The sequence below is a fragment of the Crocuta crocuta genome, unplaced genomic scaffold, assembly GCF_008692635.1.
Source record: "Crocuta crocuta isolate KB4526 unplaced genomic scaffold, BGI_CrCroc_1.0 scaffold343, whole genome shotgun sequence".
NCBI lineage: Eukaryota > Metazoa > Chordata > Mammalia > Carnivora > Hyaenidae > Crocuta > Crocuta crocuta.
The window spans coordinates 215561-232195 of NW_027532679.1; the positions used below are offsets into that span (position 1 = coordinate 215561).

General features: G+C 43.7%; 1 protein-coding gene across 1 annotated transcript in view; it reads left to right on the plus strand.

Annotated features, from left to right (window-relative positions):
• Positions 1 to 16635, plus strand: part of GALNT10 (polypeptide N-acetylgalactosaminyltransferase 10) — a 225972-nt gene that overhangs the window by 132026 nt on the left and 77311 nt on the right. The gene's annotated exons all lie outside the window — the stretch shown is intronic.

Sequence of the window (16635 nt, forward strand, 5' to 3'; positions counted from 1 at the left end):
CCCCCCCCCCCACCTTTCACTCTTCTTCATGCATAGTTGCATGGCTGCTTGTGGACCTATTGGTTGTCAATCCTGCTTACTGGGTCACTAGATCATTCATGGTCTAGAGCAGGTGATTCAGAACTGTTTGTGAATTAGCAAATGAATGAACAAGGAGGGAGGAAGGAAGGAAATACATGGCAGCTACCCCCACCTCCCACAAAGCCACTTTAGTAGCAGGGCCATCTTCAGCCACAGGGACACATGTGGCTGTAGAAGACAAGATGCTCCTTCTGTTACTGTGCTAGCCTGTGTCTTTGTGCTTGGCCTCAGGTCCCTGTCACCTGTTTTCTGAAGCATCAGCTGTCTTGGAGGCAGACCCACAACAGCACCTGGTAGGATCCCTTTCGAGGACATTAGTCCTCCAGTGGGGGGAATAAACCAAACATCAGCTGGATCAGAAGTGAGCGATTCTCCTTGAACAGCTAGAAAGATTTTTAAGACCGTCTAGGCTACTGACTTTCACTGTGCATCTCAGAGCAGCAAGGGCACAGGATGCCTCAGGGAGTACTGTGGGCAGTATGATGAACCTGGCAGGTGCAGGTGGGGTGCAAGTCCCTCCCCTGGCATGGTATATAATCAGTTCCTGAAAAGGTGTTCGCTAAGAGGAGCTGCACTGCTTTAAAATGTGTGATGATCACAGCTACAGCTTAGGCTGCTCATTTTACAGATGGGCCGAGGCCAAGAGCACATAGCTGGTGGTCGCAGAGGGGGGACAGCAGTCCTGTCTCAGGGCTCCCAGTGCAGCCTGTCCCTCCTCAGCTCAGCTGGTTCTAAGAAACATCTGCAGCAGTGCATTGCTCTTCTCTTTCCCCAAGATCACTTCTCAGTAAATTACTTTTCCATTGTATTAAAGAGCAGAGTTCTTGCTAAAAAGAGCTCATTCTCAAATACATCCAATCCTAGACTTATCATGGTTTGCACCTCTAATATCCCAGTTTCTTCAGTGTTGTACTTGGTGACAAAAATAACATGGCACACCCACCCTCCAATAATAAAAGCATGTGACAGTCTTGAGAAAGAGGTAAATTTCATAAGAATGACGTTTTCCAAGTGCATTTCTTTCTCCAGAGAGCAAAAATATCGATCCAATGTGGTGCCGTTGCCAGACCCTAATAAGATGAGGAAGAGAACAGATACCTATCCCATTTCACAGATGAGAATGAGAACTAAGGCCCCTAATGGTTGCCCCCTTTCCTCAGTGAATCAGACATGCACCCCAGAGGAGAACTCTTACCTGACACCCCTCAGTCCTGCATATTAGCTGTCAGGTTTTGCAACCTGCATTTTTCAGAAAAGTAATCATCATTCTTGTTCTGAGAAGGCATTCTTAAGGCAGCTTTGGAAGAAAACTTACTCAGCAGTGATTGTTTTAAAAATGAGATTTGGGAGAAACAATTTCAGAACTATGGTGGGCCTGTCCAAAGTACGACAAAATGTGGGCCATCACAAAAGACCGATGCCTCTGGGCCACATGAGCAGACGCAGTTCTCGGAGTTGAAATTCATAGATGCTAACGACAGGCGAGACTGATGCTGCCCAGCAGAAGGCTTCCTCCTCCGAAACGAGTCTCCCCCAGGATCCTCAGGGCAACTAATTGTAATTCAGCTAAGGGTTGAGACCTCGGGTGGGAGACAAAATTGGAGCAGATGAAGGCTTGAAATGAGAACCAGAGATCTGTGCAGGCAGCACCGGGGACTAGACTGGAGGCTAGTGCTGACCCCACAATAATTCTGGCCTTGCCTACAGATAGAGCACTGCAGAGGTTTCCAGGGTGTCCAAAAGCTCTTCAAATGTGTGAGCTTTGCTTGAGGATTAAGAGGACATAGAGATGTTTTTGCACTAGTGGGCGAGAAAGATGTAGGGGAGCAGACCTGCCTCCAGACTGCACTGCCCCATGGCAGAATTTTTATTAGGAGAAATAAGAGAGACCTCTTTGTTCATTTGTATTTTTCTGTTCCTTTTCTCCTTCTCCTCCCTGCTTTCAAATAGGGTTGGTTTTGCAGAGAAACAGGGTATGTAATAATGGAAAGTATGATTGTTCTCGGATGAACGACGGGCTACCTGGGCTGATGAGTTACAGAAATGAAAGGCAGTAGTATGATCTCATGACTCAACTCTACTCCCTATCAGTAAACAAACAAACACATGTAGAAGGAAGTCTTTGTTTATTTTGAGAGAGAAAGGGAGAGAGCTCATGCACAAGTGGGAGAGGGGCAAAGAAAGAGGGAGAGAGAGAGAATCCCAAACAGGCTCCACGCTATCAGCACAGAGCCCAACCCAGGGCTCGATCTCGCTACTGGGAGATCACAACCTGAGCTGATGCTTAACCAACTGAGCCACCCAGGCGCCCCCTTAGAAGGAATTCCTCAGAAAGTGTTTGTAGAGCTATTGATGGGTCACTGGCAGTGAGTGGTGCTGGGAGGATTATAGACTCTGCTGGACCCATTAGCTCACACAGTAGAGTCCCTCAGCAGTGAAGCCAGAGTCAGGTCCTCTTTTCCATGACAGACTTATTAATTCTGACATGCACTGTCATACCATGCCAGTCATGGGAGCACATCAGGGAGTCCATTCTGTCCTTCCCTGATCTGCATTTCAACATACGCTCTTGACCCTGTCCCTCGGCACTCGTGTCCATTCCTCTCTCAGCCTTCATTTGCTTCCAGGACCTCACCGCTGCTGGGATGGCTATTCCCCACCTCCACTGTGTTGCTTCACTTCTTTCCCCGTGAGTTTTATATTGCTTATTTTGTTTTTTTCCTGCTCTTGTCTCGATTTAATTCATATTCATATATTCAACAAAACTCATGAATCGACTGTTGCTGATGCTGTGCCGGATGCTAGGGATACAGCAGGGCTAACTAACACAGACTTCTCTACAAAGACTCACATCTAGACGGGCAGACAGATGAGGTAAGAGACTGTTGTAAGACCACGGAGCGTGTGGCCCTTGGTGGACAGCCAGGCACTGTGGAGCACAGAGAAGTTCAGGAAAGACTTCCAGAGAAAATGCCAGCTAAACTCAATCCCAAGGGACCAGTAGATACTACTCCCTGGGGTATGGGGTGAAGAGTATTTGAGACTAAGAGAGCAGCATGAGCCCAGGGTAGGCATGAAGGATGAGCCCTCCAATAACCTCATCACCTGCAGGCAATTACTATTAACATTTAGGCTTCCCCCCCGCCCCCCATCTCAGGGGATTTTTTTTTAATAGACATTAGTTTTTAGATCAATTTTAGGTTCACTGCAAAGTGAAGCTGAAAACAGAGAGTTCTCATATACCCCTCCACCCCCACCACACACATAGCTAGGCCATGGCCCTGCACCTGCATCAGAGTCAGATTTGTGGCACTTGATGGATCTATGTGGACATACCATGATCACCCCAAATATATAGGGTTATATTGGAGTTCACTCTTGGTGCTGTACATTCCGTGGGACAAATGTATGATGGACATATATCCTCCACTATAGGGTCATACTGAATAGTTTCACTCCCTTAAGACTCCTCTGTGCTCTGCATGTTCATCCTGCCCTCTCCCTAACCCCTGGCAGCCACTGAGCTGTTTGCTGTTTCCATGGTTCTGCCTCTTCCAGAATGTGTAAGATAACTGGAATCATACTCTAGGCAGCCTTTTCAGATTGGCTTCTTTCACACAGTAATATGCACTTCAGGTGTCTCCATGGCTTTTTATGGCTTATAGCCTGTTTCCTTTTGGTGCATACTAATATTCCATTATCTGGACGTATCACAGTTTAATTATCTGCTCTTCTACTGAAGGACATCATGGTTGCTTGCAAGTTTGGGCACTTATGAATAAACCTGTCATATACATGGGGTGGACGTGTTTTTAGCTCACTTATGTACATACCAAGGAGCACAACTGCTGGATTTCCATGGTAAGAGTATGTTTACTTGTGTAAGAAACTGCCAGACTCTCTTCCAAAGTGACTGTACCATTTTGCATCCCCAGCAGCTATGAACGAGAACTGCTCTTGCTCTACATCCTCACCAGTATTTGGTCTTGTCAGTGTTCTGGATTTTTGCCATTCTAATAGGTGTGCAGGAGTGTCTTGTTTTAATTTGCATTTCCCTATGATATTTGCTGTTGAGCATCTTTTCACATGCCTGTCTGTCTTTTGTAGATTTTTTTGGTCTTCAGTGTCTTTTCATTTCCACTTTCTTTCTCATGCCCTCCCAATCCCCTTTTAGTTCCACTCCAACTGAGGTAACATGTTAATAGCCTCGTGTGTATTATTCTAGATCATTCTGCATAATAATACTAACATGTAACAGCATGTAATAACAAGAACTAATACTTAATGAGCACCTGTTTTTTATTTTTATTTTTTTAATGTTTTATTTATTTCTGAGAGAGAGAGAGAGATTGTGAGCAGGGGAGGGTCAGAGAGAGAGGGAGACACAGACTCTGAAGCAGGCTCCAGGCTCTGAGCTGTCAGCACAGAGCCCGATGTGGGGCTTGAACCCACAAACTATGAGATCATGACCTGAGCCGAAGTCGGACGCTTAACCGACTAAGCCACCCAGGCGCGCCAATGAGCACCTATTCTGTGCTAAGTGAATTCACTCATTCATTACCATAGCACTCTTGTGGGTTCTCTCCTTCCCAATGTGAAAACCACTGGACTCAATGATCTCAAACCCCTTTTGCCTAGTTAAAAAAACGTAGTATTTCTATCTCTGTTTTATAGATGAGAAAACTGAGATACAGAGAGATTACATAAGTAGCCAATGTGTACTTAGCTCAAAGAAGCAGAGCTTTGATTTAAAACCATTCATGCTGATACTAAAACCTTTACCTCTAATCTTTACATGGCTTTTTTTTCCTTTTAATGAGGTCATACTGTACACGTTCCTCCTTTTATTCCTGTTAATTTATCATAGACATTCCTTGGGTCAAAAGATATAGAGCTAAATCATCTGTTTTTTAATAACTAGATAATATTCTTCTACATTTAGTGCCTTTACATTGCACTTTGTATAGTGAACATCCTAAGTATAAAGTAAAGTTATATTTAACTTTGTATCCAGATTTCTTTTACTTAAGTTTCTACAATCAGTTGCCCTTGTCATTATAAAATGACTGTCACATCTTTTCTTCTCTGAGTCAACTGTGAAATAGAGACAGGAGTCCAGTGACCTGACAATATTAGCTGTATTGTTGGAGAGGCTGATCCAGAGAACACAACATCGATCTGTTCCTACCGCTTTCCTCTTGAACTAACTGACCCATGGACGAGCTTAGCATTTGAGGAACTGTGAGCCTCCCTGGCAGGGCAGAGCCTATGCCAATGAGCACACCACAGGGTGGAGAGGGTAAAGCAGGCCACACAGGTAAAGTGACAGTCTGTATTTTGACCTCCCCAGCATCACCTCCCCTGACCACCCCAGATGTGAAATATTGTTCCCCCTACAGTGTGAGGGCAGAATAAACAGTTCCATGTTACAGATGACCAAACTGAGGCTCAAAGAGATTGGCGGTAAGTGACCTAAACTGCTTACCTGCACTTAGAGTATAGTAGTCCCCTCTTATCTGTGAGGGCTATGTCCTAAGAACCCAGGGAAGCCTAAAACCATGGATAGTACAGAACTCTGTGTTTACCATATTTTTCCTCTACCTATATAACTGTGATAAAGTTTAATTTATAAATTATGCACAGCAAGTGATTAACAATTAATAATAAAATAGAACAATTAGAACCATACACTGTAATAAAAGCTAAGTGAATGCGGTCTCTCTCTCTCTCCTTGTGCCTTACTCACTCTTCTTGTGGTGATGTGAGATGATACAATGCCTCGTGATGAGGTGAAGGGAGGTGAATGATGGAGGCACTGTGATGTGGTGGCAGGCTACTGTTGACCTTTTGACCACATATCAGAAGGAGAATCCCTGGCGTCTGGGGCCGCTGATGACCGCAGGTACCCGAAACCAGAGAAAACGAAACTGCAGATACGGGGGGTACTGAGCTCATCTCCTCCCTGTTGGTAATCCCACTTGACAGTAAGGATCGATCTTCCCCACGATGGGCTCCATAATCTTAAGAATCCCATACCTTAAGTGTCAGTCTCACCACTAAGAAAATCCACAGGCTTCTTGATTCTCTTCTCCTGTAATATCTTTGACATCTACAACGCTTCTCTCTTGGAATCCAAAGGAGAGGACTCCTAAGAAGATTAGAGCTGTTACAGCATATCAATTAGTTTATAATGAGGGAAATCTATAAACCTTTTGGTGGCTATCTGGCAGGAACACAGGATGCAGGAGTCAATATGTTTATGGGATATTTTGTGCATCTTTAAAAAAGAAACCCAGAATTTTGTGAATCAAGCACTGTATAAATGATTTATAGAGATAGCAAAAAAAAAAAAAAAATCAAATAAATCGCTCGGATTGCATCTGAAACATCAAAAACCCTGATGTTTGGGAAAGAATCGTTTCTGTAGTGGAAAATAGCTGCATTATATTTTCAGAAAGGTGATGTTTCTATTGACGTGGGTGAGCCTTCTACATTTTAAAAACTGGGCACAGCACAGCTGTGCTAACTTGCTGATATTCTCCTGATCTTCTTGTGAGGATTAAAACCTACCCCTTTCCACTGTTTTAGTGTTTCCTTAAAAACGTAATGGAAGGAAGGAATACTCAGTAGAGCAGGTTATCAGAGGTCCTTAGAATGAGGCCTCCAGAAGGATGCCCACAGAAAGCCCTTGGCTTAGGGCTGACGTGAACTGTTGTTTACGTAAAGTGTTGAGGGAGATGAAATTTGAGGCCAAAATGAAAGTAAGAGGTTCCTCCGTACCTAAGCTGATTTGGTTCAAACCAACCAAGTCTTTTCACATCATTCACATTTAACTCAATTGGGGGGGGAGCTGAAAGGGCTGATTTTTGTCTGCATCCCGGAAAGGAGCCGGCAATACCAGCAATAATAGTAATGCCACATGGTACCTGTGTAGCACTTACTGAGTACCAGACACTGTTGTAAGTGATTTAAACATGTTACATTTCATCTTACAGGGAGCCTCTTAGTGGCCAACATTTGCCTTAAGGGAAAATTCACATTTAGTAGACAGTGCAAACCAAGGTACAAGAAATTCACCTCCTCTCCATACCCCACCACCTGAGTAAAATGACTTTTAGGTAAGAACAACAACAAAACTTTCAGGTAAAGAAATGCCTACGTCTAATAGATATGTTCTGCTGCTGTCATTCATTGTAAATGTTGGCACAGTTCTCTAAATAATACAGCTTCTAGCCCATTAATGAAGCACACTGGCCAAAAAGGTAGGCTTTAGCTCTGTTCTGCTGCTACCACCAGACACGCCGTAAAATGAGCTCATTGCAGAAAGATACTTCAAGGATTCTTCCCAGTTTTCTTGCAGAACTTCCAGCCCCTAAAAAGTTCAATCATGTCTTTATCAGGTAACCCCCAACTCCAGAGTCAGTTTTGGTTTGATTTTAATCCAGAAGTACCTGCACAGCTGTGAACATTGAGGACTTAAAGTGTAACCAGTTTTCATAGCCAAAAATAGGTGATACCTGTCAGTTCTGAAGATTAAGAAGGCCCAGTCCACACACTCACATGTGATTTACTTATTCCAGAAATTGAAAGGAGAAAATTTCAGTATGGCCAGTCAGTCTTGTGTTCATGGGCATTGTGAGTTTAATTTCTCCTCTGGCTCTCTTCAGGCTCTAGCTTTACTATCTCAAGTAGAGAGATCTTACGAAAATGCCACTTCTACATCATTATATGGGACAAAAAATAAGCGTGTAGGAAGGCCGTAGTAGCATCCCTTCCTCTTGTGTGATTTAGTCACGTTGGTTCTGGTAACAGATTCAGACTGCCTCTTCCAGCTTTTCTGGATGCTGTAAACACTCAGTTCCTTCTCTTGAAAGACCAAAATGTCCATTCTTCCCAGAATAATAAAATAATAGTAATAATTTCATTTGCTTGCTTCATATGCTCAGACCTCTTCAGAGATGCCCACAGTATTTATTAGCATCCAGGAATCTCAAAATAACCAGCAACAGCCACCATCAACTGTGTGTCCTCCATGCCTGTGCTTGTTAACACATGGGATTTACTGGGCATTGCTAATAATCTGCAGTGAGGGTGAATACAGAGGGAATTATAAAGCTGTGATTTGTGCCCAGTCTTCTCAGAAACCATTAAGGTTTTTCTTTTCCTGTATGCTGTCAAAATATGTGGTCTAGAATATTCTAAAGAACAACTGCACTCCAACCTATGTTAATATAAAACTCAAACAAGTTACCTTCCCAGAATCTCCACAACAGCCAGCAGATTTCGTTTTAACGAGGTGGGAAGAAAGAACAGGCCTGACCTTTCCCGGAAAACCTGTCCCTGCTGCCTTAAGACAGAAGTGGTGCTTGAACTCATGAGTGAATGAAAATGACCTATAAATAGACCTGGCCCCTGAGTAGAGTTGACTGTAAATATTCTTTGTTGTAGACAAACCCCTTTTTCCTGCCTTCTGGCTGAGGGACAGAGTCAGTTTGGTGGCCTACTCCTTGCTCCTGCAGGGACAGCCAGTCACTAATACCATGGGTGTGGCCCTGGCTCATCTGGTCAGTGATGTCCCTTCCCCATGGCCATGGTGATTTATTTAGGGTGGTGGTCTGTGGTGCCAGCTGAGCCTAACCAGTTCTTCCCCCATCCTTTCCCATCTCATGAGCGAGTACATTTGGCAGGGCCCAGCACGCGGTGGCATTCAGTAAATGGTCCTTGTTAATGATGCTGTTATAGTGATGGTGGTTTTTATTACTGTTAACTGGAATGTGGGGTGATAGGTGCTGAGCTACCCCATCTGCCTCAAAGTCCTGTTAACAGGCTTAGACAAAATCAGAACCCTGTCAGAGCCTCAAGAACTATAAAACCTCAGTAAGAACATTGAAGAGGATGCGGATTTCCATGGAAGGAAAGAACCCCATGGAGCCACCAGCATGCTTGCCTAGGAGAAAGTGACCTCAAAGGCAGACAGCCCGCCCCCGGCGTGCATCCTCTGGTCTCCAGGTTGAAGCTGTGGTTCGTAACTCTACCGCGTCAGCATCGACTGAGAAGCTTGTTAAAATGCAGGTTGGCAAGGCCCACCAGCAGGGACTAATTCAGGGGTTCTGGGGTGGGCTCCCATAATCCAGCTTTCTTAACCAGCATCTCATACTATTTTGATAGAGTTGAAATGGTGTTTAGACTTGGAAAACGCCAGGTTACAGGAATGGCAGGACCCCTATCACAAACAGATGCTTTGTGATACAGTTGGATGGCGATTTCTGTGAATGCATGCATAGTTTGGACTGCGTGAGGTGCAAACACACGTGGCACTTGGAGGAGGACACCAGTTCAGTAACGGCCAGACCCCTGTTTTCCAGGATGCCTTGTCATAAATAACTAACTCCCTGGAGTGGGCCATGTGGATTTATGGTCTCACATTTAATTTCAACTGCTATTCATTAAGCCTGATGATCTCACTTAAATTATTAAACAGTCATATTCCAATTTTGAGGGCACTAATTATATCCTCTAGAGGCTGTTATTATCTGGATGATCACATACACTCAGCCAACACCAGACTGTTTTCTCCCCACTCATCAGAATTTTATACTTTTTGAGGATTTTTTTTTTTTTTAGTTGCTGAGTGTGTGTGTTTCATTTGACAAAATCTCATTGCCAAGGAGGTATGAAATGCCAGAGCAGGGGTTCTCAAATTTTGGTATGCATATGAGTCACCTGTAAAGTATGTTTAACATGCAGATTGCGGGGCCCCACCCCTGCAGACATCCAGGTTCTTAGTCTGGGTGAAGCCTGGGAATCTGCATTCTGCCCAGCTCTCTGGAGATTCTGATGCAAGTGGCCCCAGGACCACCATAAGGAAACTGAAGACCCAGGAGGGGAAAGTCCTCATTCAAAGCCCAGCACCAGAGCCACAACTCACATCTCTGGCCCCGTTGTCAGGATCAAATGAGATAATAGATGGGAAAGGGCTTTGGAAAGTATTCAGCACTCTATAAATACAAGGAGGTACTATTATTTTCAAGCTGGAACGGCCTTGTGACAGAAATGGCTTGGTACTTTCTCTCTAAATTACCATAATCACCTGTTTGAGGCCCCAACCAAGCTTATAACTCTAAGTGCGGCAGGCATGGAAGAAATTCCTCCTGAAACATCCAGTAAAAAAAAAAAAAAATTCTTTTGATGTAAAAATGCACTCGGGTCCCTGCCTTCTCTGTTAATGGTCCCATCTTTTCTGGGGTAGACCAACATCTCATCCAGCCTAGGGGCACCTGACTTCAAAGCCCTGTTCTCTGGCCTATATGGATTTCTGGCCCTTCCTGGGACTTTTAAAATTCACCCATGAACATTTTTGCCTCCAAAGAGCTTCCTTCATGTCAGCCCACTTCTAACCACATTCATGGCTCTGGAAATAGAAAAGCTCAAATCAGGGCACCCTGGGTTTTGTTTCTTTCAGCTCAGTGTACTCACCTGCTTAGGTTGGCTGCAACTCTCTCACGAGGCTAGGTCAGCAATGCTGACAGCCACCCCTGTAGTCCTGTTCCAGGTCTGTACTGCTGTGTCACGATTAACTGGGCAGTTCTTGGGAAAGCGTTTCCTCATACTGAATTAAAATCATTCCACCCTGCAACATCCGTCAGCATGGTTTATTTCTGCCCTGATCTTCCCACGGCTTTCTCTGGGTTTTAGAAGGCCCTGTTGGTATCTCTACCCGCAAGTTCCTTCCAGTGCAAGATAAATTTCTAAAAAAATGTGGTGGTAGAGTAAGTTCAAGAACAGACACTCCAGTTCTATTCACATTTCAACCTTTATTTTTAAATATTTCTCCCACACTCCCACGGATCCTATCTCTTAGGGAGCTCTCCACACATGCAAAACCTCAAGTTCAGGCATTTGCAAGTTACCCACACGCAAAATCTATTTTTAAATCTGGAAAGAGTCAAGGCTTTCCACTGATGGTAAGAAGCCTAGTGTTTCCAGGCAGCACGACTTCAGAGTTTAGGGAATTTCTGCTCTACTTTCAGGAATCTCTACCCAGCCTGCACATGCTAGAAATGAGAAGTGGAAACCCACCGGGCACTCCAGTCATTCAACCGGTTCATGACAAAGTCCTGCTCCCATTCAAGAACACCTGCTGCTGGCTGGACACAGCCCCCCACGAGCTATCAGGCACCTGCATAAGTCAGGAACACAGTCCTATCCTCCAATCCAGGCTGTTCCCAGTGGGTATGCTGCTGCTGGCCCGACCGTCCATTGTGCTCAAAGGGCAAGGCTACAGCAGCAGGTATAGATGCCCTGATTATGTACCCCGCTTCTTCCCCCTTCCCTGAGTTACTGTGTGAGCCAAATATGCACCACAGCTCATCCTTGAATACATTCCCCAACTAGTGCAGTTGAGCATCCAGCCCATTTTAACGTTCAAGCCAGCTGCTAACACAGCACATACAGTACAGACTCACAACAGGACTGAACGGCATTCTTAGTCATCTCACAAAAGCATTTGCTCTCATGACAATTTCTCTGGATGTTCACCAGTGTCTGTAGTCAACTTAATTATAAAAGCCGACCTTGACAGTACCAGGGATCAACTTTTATGACCCAGCATTGACTCCCCTCTAGTTGCTCTTGTCTTTGCAACAGCATAAAATTGTGCTTATGCGAATTATTTTTAAAAAAGAAACTAAATGTAAAACGTAAACTTTAAGTTGTTTGGGCTTTGAATCCTTGAATTCTAAGGGCTATAGTTCTAGAGTCCGACACTAGGGTGACATTGAACTAGTACATAATCTCTCTGTATCTCAATGAGTAAAATTAGGCTACTCCCATACAGAGCTGTGCAGATTGATTGAGATATTGCTTGTAGAGGGATTAGAACAGTGGCTGGCTCAGAGTGACTGTAGAGTAACACTACCATAAGTGTTGACCTAGATACCATAATGTTCCCTGATATGAAGTTCTGTGTTCATCTATAATGTTGTCATAATATTAATTTATTAAAATAATAATTAGTGCCATTGTTTGTTAGCGTTTAATATATGCCAGGAACTGTTAATACATGATCTCACTGAATCCTATGATTGGCATTATTGTCCTGATATTACAGATGATGAAACTAAATGAGAAAGATCAAGTTCACACAAGTTAGTGGTTGAGTTGGGATCCAAACTCAAATTTATTTGGATCCCGAATAGTATACTTTACATATTACCACCTTTGTGATGGTAGTGATGACATATAAAGATTTAATGCCCTATATTCTCTGATTTTATTTCTCATGGATCCATTCACTCTTGGCTCCTTGACTTTGAAAATCAGGGACCAGATTGAGCTGGGACGATTATATCCACCTTACAGAAAAACAAATGAAAAAACTGGGCACTTTTCTGCCAGAATTCCCACAGTTGATCTGCTGAGAATTTTTTTTTCTCCCTCTAAAGCAGAGTGTGATTTTTCTTTCCCTTCAACCTTCATGCCGCTGGAAAATTTTAAATTATTCAAGACATTGAAGGTTTATTATCTGCTGGAAGGCTGCAATGTAATTGCAAGGTATCATTTAAAGAGCTGTCTGTCTGTGTGAACCACCTTGTTCTGAATACCTGCTCCTTCATAGAGTGAGAAGATGTATATTTATCTATCAGTGGTGGTTTATAACTGCCTTAGATCAATCCTATTATTCTTTCTCCATGGCCAAAACCCCAAAATAAATGTCTGGTGTTGCATAGAGCATTGAAATCATTTGTATATCATCAGTCACTTATTTCTCTTCTGCCATTTGCATCTTGATGGACAGCTGTGTGTTTGAGGGATTTCATTTTCCTTACAGACTGAATATATTGCCCGTGTGTAATACCAATTTGGATATTAATCACCCCAATTAGAGAATACTCGTTCAAATGTTAGATCACCCCAAGTTGTGCTATTCACACTGTGCTCATCGTAGAGATAGAAATGCCAACTCCCATTTCCTCCGTCCTTTTGACACCTGTTTCTGTACAGAGAGGTAGGCTTTCCCAGCTGTTATCATTAGCAACCAGAGAAAATGTGTTTGTATAGCAGGGTCAAGAAGATACATTATTTCTTCCTCCCTTTATGACTCATCAACTCAATGGCATTGTGGATAAAGAAGCTCATCAAGTGACTCTTCCAGGTATCAGTATGAGAACTAGTAGACCAGCTTTGGTTCCAGCCCTGCCAGTAAATAGCTTTGTGACCTTGAACAAATTACATCATCTCTTTGGGTTTCAGTGTCTGCATCTATAAAGTATCGATGACTTCTAAAATCCTGTCAAGCTTTAAATCCTAGAACTTTAGTATGACTCTCCTCACCTCTTCCCCAGTATTTAGGGTTAGCATTTGATGCCTTATAGTTGTCTTAATGAATATGTTATTTACTATAGCCCTACCCTCAAGAACTACTGAGGTCTGGAAAAGGTATCCTTTGCCCTTGCACGAAATGACCCAATATCTGTGTTTTCAGAAGCCTAGGTTTGGAATTTTTATATATTTTTCTAAAAATCTCCTATACTGCATAACTCGTAGGTGATTTTTACTTCTTGTCACCTCCAGTGTCTCTGTCCCTGTGAGCCTTTCCCCCTCCTAATTTGTTATTTCAAATAAACTTGGGGGTCAGAAATCCAGTATTTTATTTAAAATAGGAGTTAAATAGGTCCTAGATGGTGACTCAAGGCTCTCATCTGAACCATGAGCCATGTTTAGTGGTCACACACAGAGCATGAAACCTTTAGTTCTAAAAGGGAATAATCAGAGAGGACTTCCTGGAGGAGGCACCCCTACCTAGTGAAGAAGGTTCCCTGGCCTAAGAGAATAGCATAAGTAAAAGCACAGAGGTAGGATGGTGTTATTAACGATAGACTGATAGTAGTGACTCTTGGGAGATTATACCCCTCGAGTGACAGACCTCTGCTTCTCTGCTGAGCTGGGAGCTCAATATTTCCAGTCCCTAAGGGGACATAATCTGACAAGATTCTAGGTAGGAAGTGCAGTATGGGAGAATGTAATTTAAATTGTGAAAATACCAGAATTTCCAGACATTTAAGAAATTCCAAAATGTCAATGTTTATGGGTCAGTGAGAACAGAATATTTGGAATCAGAGCTGGTATAAATAATGAAGGATCTCTGGTCACCGTGGTTGTTGATTATAGAAGAACCATAAGCTACGGTCCTTCCTGAACCACTAGAGCTGTGCTGTCTCATAGAGTAGCCACCACCGCATGTGACTATTGAAATTTAAATTAAAATTCAGTACAGTTAAAAATTCAGGTTCTCCCTCACACAAGACACATTCCACGTGTTCCATAGGCTCACATGGCTAGTGGCAACCACGAAGGACAGCACAGAGACAGAACATCACAGAAACTTCTATCAGACAGTGCTACTCCAGAGGGACGAATGTGAAACAGCAGTTAACGTTTGGTCCCCACAGAGCGGGAGGTGGTGCTTGATCTATAACGTCAGGACTTGTCCTGGTTTTCAGCACGGCTGGGGCCAGGTGAAGGATCCCAGCCCTGAAGGCCACAGCTCAGATGTGCTGCTCTGCTAGTGCGAGTGTGGGTTGCCGATATGTGTGTCAGAGCCCCCTAAACATAGCCTTCGATCCAGCAGTTCCATCTTTAGAATTATTTTTCCTAAGGAAACAGAGATGAGCAAACAGATGTACGGACATGGATGTTTGCTGTAATGCTGTTTGTAACAGCCAAAACCAAAGAATAGCCAGGAGTGTGCTGGTCAAAGTTAACCAGATGGAGTGAAGGTGAAGAGCCCCGATTTGTAGCATTTTCTCATTTCTGTTGTATTAACAACTCCTTTTCCTTTATTTTTTAAGATTTATGGACTTCTTGGGGTGCCTAGGTGGCTCAGTCATTTGAGCATCCAACTCTTGATTACAGCTAAGGTTATGATCTCACAGTTCATGAGTCAAGCCCTGCAGAGGGTTCCATGCTGACAGCGTGGAGCCTGCTTGGGATTCTCTCTCCCTCCCTTTATCTCTTCCTGTCCCTGCTCTCACACACACACACTCTCTCTCTCTCTCTCTCAAAAATAAATAAACATTAAAAAGAAGAGATTTATGGACTTCTTTTATTTTTGCTTCCCTGGCAAACACATTTTTCTTTACCTAACTAGGCAGGAGATGATAATTAGCAGCTATTTTCATGTTATAATTTAATACCAACTACCTTAGTTGCTTTCAGAACTCAACATCAGAGCTCCTGCTAACAAGTTCAGTGCACTCCTCTGAAGGAACTAGCCATACTCTCTGACGATGTTCACTCATCTGTTCTCCCTGCTCCAGCTGTGCAAAGTAGCATCTGCTTCAGGCAATCTGGTCCACTAAGTAACTACTGCTAGCTTCCAGACTTCTGTTGAGAGTTTCTGCCAGCATAATACGTGAACTGAGAGCTGAAAGACTGGACATCCTTCAAGGAGAGGAGACAAAACACCAGAACCTGAGAACACATTTGGAGGCATACTACTTGATTGTCTGAGTTCCCCAAGCGTGCATGCAACACAAAAGGCCTTGGCTGTTTTCAGGTCACAGAAATCAATCAGAGTCTCATAGCATCCTTGCAGAGGACTTCAGCCACACCCCGTGTGACTCCGTCTGAGGCACAGATGTCTGGCGAATTCAGCACAGCCCTCTGTGATGGAAACAACTCTGTGAGCACGGACCACCCCTCTTCAGGTGGACATTTAGCTCACCTGCTAATTTGGGTCTCCTGGCCTTCAACTGAGTGCTTACTGTGTGCCAGGCTCAGTACTAAGTGGTTTGTACTCATGCCTCGGTAATTCTTCATGGCCACCCTGTGACATGGGGATAGTATGATCCACAGTTTGCATATGCAGACCCTGAGGCTGGAGAGGTGAAGTGACTTGGCAAAGATCATGCCGCTAGTGAGTGGTAGGGCTGGGAGCTCCCCTGAAATAAGTGGGTCCCAGGTCCTCCCCACTAAATTCTACCATTTCTCTGCCCCTACCCCCGGAGACCTGGCCCATCAGTTAGGCAGCAGAAGGGAATTGGCCTTGGACTTGACACTGTCACCTGCCGTTTTTCAAATTATGCCGATTACATATCTGTTCATGCAGAAGCCTGTCTAGTGGCACTTAATGCTATGAAACCTTGTAAATGGTTAGTGTTGATTGGGTAAAGCTCGAGTTGAGTGGCAGAGACACTGGCAGGCATGTGAATATGGGTTGACCAAATTTAGTAAGGTGATGGGGAGCCCTGAGCCCTGTCAAGTGCCTGAACACAGCCACCAAGTGACAGGTGCAATCCCATTTACTGTTTTTTTGCTGTATTTCTGGGGACCCCACTCCCATAGAAGCTGCTTAGGACATTTTATTTACATTTTTGGGTTTAAGAAAGCTTTGAGCACACCAAAGTCATGCATCAGGACATAAAAATTTCACTCAGGCAGGCAAAAATGTAAACTTTTTTTTTTAAATGGGGATTTCCACAGTGCCTGGGTGGCTCAGTCGGTTAAGCATCTGACTTTTGATTTCAGGTCAGGTCATGATCTCACAGTTTATGA